Source organism: Wolffia australiana, chromosome 12, assembly GCF_029677425.1.
Source record: "Wolffia australiana isolate 7733 chromosome 12, ASM2967742v1".
NCBI lineage: Eukaryota > Viridiplantae > Streptophyta > Magnoliopsida > Alismatales > Araceae > Wolffia > Wolffia australiana.
In genome coordinates this window covers 10,461,888-10,467,184 of record NC_135846.1, presented here as the reverse complement: position 1 = coordinate 10,467,184, position 5,297 = coordinate 10,461,888, and positions in this window count along the sequence as shown.

Genomic DNA, 5,297 nt, shown 5'->3' with positions numbered 1-5,297 from the left:
GGTTCCACATCGGGGCATCCCTCTAAACAAAATGGGGCTCCAAACCCTTTTACATACCTTTACCCTTAAAGAGGAAGCTAAAGCTTCTATTCAAATCAAGGAAGAGGGATTTTCCTTATACCCAATTACATTAAAAATCTAGTATCTTGGGGGCCCCATTAAATGATATCTTTATGTTAGAATATATCTTTCTCCTTCCTTAATGGACCTATTCTTGGCCCACATTCTCTCTCTTCTCTCTTCCCTTATAAGTTGTATGAGGATGTCTTGTCACTGATTGACCCCATTTTTCTATCACGCCGGTCTCTCGCTATTATGCCATTCTCTCTCTCTATTTCTCTACTTGGTATCAGAGCATCGAGAGGGCATCAGCGGTGCCTCTCCTGACGGTGGTGATCTATCTAGACGGCGGCGCTTCTCCTTTTCCCGGCGGTGCTTCTCCTTTTTCGACGATGCCCCTCCTCTTTTGGTGGCATTTCTTCTTTCCCATCTTGCAGTGTTCCATCTTGACGCCGACGATTTCTCCTGAAGGCCGTGCTCCATCCATCATCTGGCGGCTCTTCTTCTAGGTGGCACCGGCCTTCATCTAGGCGGTGTTCCTATCACCTCTCTCATGGCAGATGAAGCGGAATATTCGTCCAAATGACTCCCCTCAGCCCAACTCCCATGTGACACTCGATTATGATGGCTCTCACACGTCCGACATATATGTTCAACGGAACAAATCATAGCTCGTGGTTGACTGCCTTCTTGGAATTCTTGAATGCTCATCGACTTCGACATCACCTGACGGATCCTCCGCCGACCGAGTCAGATCCAACCTATGCCGAGTGGAGTTACCTTGAATCGGGGTGTTTACGTGGCTGTTTTAGAGCGTCGAAAGCAAGATCATGCAACCTATTAGTCAGACTTGCCCAACTCGTGCTCTATGGCAGCGACTAGCGATAATGTACGCTAACAAGAGTAATGTCAGAAAGACTATTCGTCTATACGAGGATCTATTTGCATGCAAGCAGGGTTCTTGCTCACTCTAGGATTATTATGGTGCAATGGAGTGCATCATTACCGATATAGCAGTGTATCAACCTCCGTCAACTGATTCCAACACATAGGCTCCATACCGAGATGAGTTTCGGGCTAGCGCATTCCTTTAGTGGGCTGAAGCCCGAGCTTGCCCATATGATACATTAAAAAGTTCTTGCTAGTTCTCGGGTGATGCCCATCGAGGAGATATTTTCTACAGCACTCCGGGTTCATGATAGTGTGCCTACCTTGTCGCCTACATCTTCGGCTGACATCTCTTCCCTAGCTGCAGCTAGCGGATCTGGAGGTCCCCCGAAGCCCTTGAACAAGGGACCTACCTCCAAAAAGGCCCATAATGCCTTCCCTCCATGCAAGTATTGTGGGAAGCTGATGCATCCCTCTGAGAAGTGTTGGAAGGATTTGGGAAACCCGCATGGGTACTCGTTGCCTATGGGGGAAAATTCACACCGGCCACATCGATCACTTCAGCTCCCTCTATGATGTCCACTATGTCAAGAACCGCCTCATCTGCTACAGGCTACCAGATCTCGGTCTCACCTACAGAGCTCGCATATCTCTAGGCTTCCCGTGCATCCGCCCTGCACACTTCGCTGGGTGCATCGATTAGTCCTGCTTCTCTCACTACCCGTCTAGCTTCCCATGTCGGAGGAAGCTCATCCAGTTCAGGTATGTCTGCCCTCTCAGCTCATCCATTTCCCATGATTTGGATAATTGACTTAGGAGCTTTGGCTCATATGATGGGTACCTCCTCCATCTTAAATCTCTATTCCTCTGACACCTCACATCTTGATGTCCACATCGTTGATGGTCGCTTGTGTCCTATAAAGGGCTAAGGAATCACTCAGGCAACATCTTCCCTGGCCCTCCACAATGTCCTTTACGTCCCCGGTTTTCCCACAAACTTTCTTTCCATCAGTGCCATCACCAAAGCCCTTAACTGTGGGGTGTTCTTCTATCCTTATCATTGCATCTTCCAGGATCTTCGTACGGGGCAGAGGATTGGACTGGGCCATGAGAATGGACAAGGAATCTATGAGCTCATGCCTGCTTCACCACCAGTTGTACTACTTGCTTTGTTTTCGCTTTCTGCTTCTCAATGTTATTCCCAAACTCCTTTCTATGGCATTGTTGTTCGGGACATCCAAGTTTTGCACAACTTAAAGAAGCTTTACCATGGATTAATGTGGGTTATTTTAAATGCAAATCATGTGAACTAGGGAAACATCATTGATCATCATATCCTACACGCACCAGCATACCTTCTGCTCGACCTTTTGATCTTGTGCACTACGACGTATATGGGCGTTGCACATCACACCTCACCTTCCAGGGAAGGTACTACACTCGATGCAGCTGGACTTACATTCTTCAGAGCCAAAAAAAGTCCTCGACACGGTTCAACAATTTGTGATGGAGGTGATTACACAATACGCTACCACACCGAAGGTACTTCCTACGGATAATGCCTTGGAATTTGTACAATGTTCTTTGGAGACCTTTTTGTGTTGACAAAGGGATTATCCATCAGACAACTTGCCCCTACACCTCCCAACAGAATGGAGTGGCTGAGCTGAAAGATCGACATCTCCTAGATATGGTGCGCACTATGTTGGTTGCTATGCATGTTCCCATGGATCTGTGGTCTGATGCAGTCCTTACTACCACGTTCTTGGCGAATCGCCTTCCGTCGGTTGCCTTAAGTGGGGATGTTCCTATTCAGCAGTTTCATCCTGGTGTAGACTCATTCTCTTTACCTCCTCGAGTCTTTGGCTGCAATGCATTTGTTCAAGATCATACCCCTAGTTTATCCAAACTTGCTCCATGTGCTCTCAAGAGTTTATTCGTTGGTTATTCCAAGACTTAGAAAGATTATCGGGTCTACTTTCCCTCTGCACATCGCTACATCACATCTGCCGATGTCACTTTCCACGAGGATGTCCTATACTTCACACCATCACCCATTGTTCCCTCACCCGTCTCTGTGACTTCTTCTGTCACTCATGGCCCTCTTCTCACTCCGCTTCCCTCGGCCTCTTCCTCTAATCCTGACTCTCCCCCACTCTCCGCACTTTCTCCTACTCCTGAGCCCGTCGTCCCTACCTCTCCTCCTCTACTCGTCGATCCATCCATCGACCCTGCATCCTCCTTCCCCGCACCTCCATCACTTGTACCTGCCTCTCCTCCCTTGAACCTTGACCTTCCTATTACCTTTTGAAAAGGCACATGCCAATGTACTCAACACCCTATTAGCCATCATGTTTCCTCTGCTCGTCTCTCCCTCTCCTATCGCACCTTTGCCCTTTCCGCTATCACTAGGTCAATTCCCAAATCGTATTCTGAAGCTTTACATGTACCGGAGTGGAAGGCGGCTATGGATGCAGAATATGCTGCATTTCTTTAGTAAGATACATGGCAGCTGGTGCCCTGCCCGTCCGACACCAACGTTGTCTCCTGTAAGTGGGTGTACTCCCTCAAGAACAATCCTGATGGTACTACTACCCTGTACAAGGCACGTCTCGTCGCTCGTGGCTTCTCCCAGACCTATGGTCTCGACTATAGTGAGACTTTCTCTCTAGTGGCCCATATCAGCTCCATTCGGGTCCTCTTCTCGGTGGCATTCAATCAGGCATGGTCTCTTCATCAGCTTGATGTCTCAAATGCCTTCCTTTATGGTGACTTAGCGGAACAAGTTTATATGGAGAAACCTCTTGGGTATGTTGCTCAGGGGAGTCTTCTCTGCTATATCTCCTGAAAAAGGCAATCTATGGCTTGAAGCAAAGTGCTCGTGCCTGGTTTCACAAGTTCTCCAAGTTGCTGTTTGCTTATGGCTTCGTCTCCACTATATCCGATCCCACAATTATGCGCAAGCGGACTCCTATGGTGCGTTGTGCTGGCTGTCTATGTTGATGATATTATTCCCACTCGTAGTGATGAGGTCGCGATTACTGCGACCAAGGCTTATCTTCGTCAGCATTTTGTGATGCGCGATCTCTCCCCACCACGGTACTTCCTTGGCCTTAAAATTGCTTATTGCCCCGACCACATGAAGATCACAGACATAGTCTGTGGTTTCCTGTTCCATTACCGAGTCAGAGTATAGGGCCATGGTGGACACAACATCAGAACTGCTCTGGTTGAGATCCCTTCTCACTGAACTCGGTTTTCCGCCTCCCTTGCCTATGAAGATGTATTGTGCTAATGAAGTTGCCACCTTCATCGCCAGCAACGACACTTTTCACATGAGGACGGGGCAATATCGAGATTGATTGCCACTTCATTCAACAGTACGTCATATATGGTACTATCTGTACTCCTCATGTTGCTTCCTCACATCAACTCACAGATATCCTTATGAAGGCGCTGGCCAAGACGACGTATGAGACTATTGGAGGTAAGCTGGGCATGTTTGATCTCCACGCTCCAGCTTGAGAGGGAGTGTTGGAATATATCTCTCTCCTTCCTTAATTGGCCTATTCTTGGCCAACATTCTCTCTCTTCTCTCTTCCCTTATAAGTTGCATGAGGACGTCTTGTCAATTATCAAAGCCTATTTTTCTATCATGCCGGTTTCTCTCTATCGTGCCATTCTCTATCTATCTATCTATCTATCTCTCTCTCTCTCTCTATTTCTATACTCCTTAGAATGTCTAGGGGGTCCCAAAAGTATAATTTATTTTAAGGAGAGGAACTACACGAGTTCATCGACCAAATCCACAATTTATAGAATTCTTCGTTCGGAGAATGCGGCGATTAGTCTTATTCACACCGATGTTTGGGGACTTGCACTAGGACTACCTATATGAGGTAATTGATGGTTCATTACCTTCATTGATGACTCTATTAGGAAGACATGGGTATATCTGATGCCCCAAGAGTCTACGTCAGCTACAATCATTTTAAATATTTTAAAATAATTCAGTTACAGTTTAACACAAGGATTCAATGATTGTGTTCAAGTAATACAAAAGATTATGCAGACCATGAGTTGAGAAAATTCTTTCAAGATAATGGGGTGTTACATGAGACATTCGAAAAATGATATAGCTGAAAGGAAGAATAGACACCTTTTAGATTTCACTAGAGCACTACTTTCCAAAAATAATGTTCATACTTAGTTGTGGGGAGATGCACTACTAACGGGTATGCATCTTATAGATAATTAGCCTACAAGGATATTGGGAACAAAAGCCCAGTTGATGAACTTCAACAACATATGATGGGTGTTTGACTGTGGTCACCACTTCCCTTCAAGTT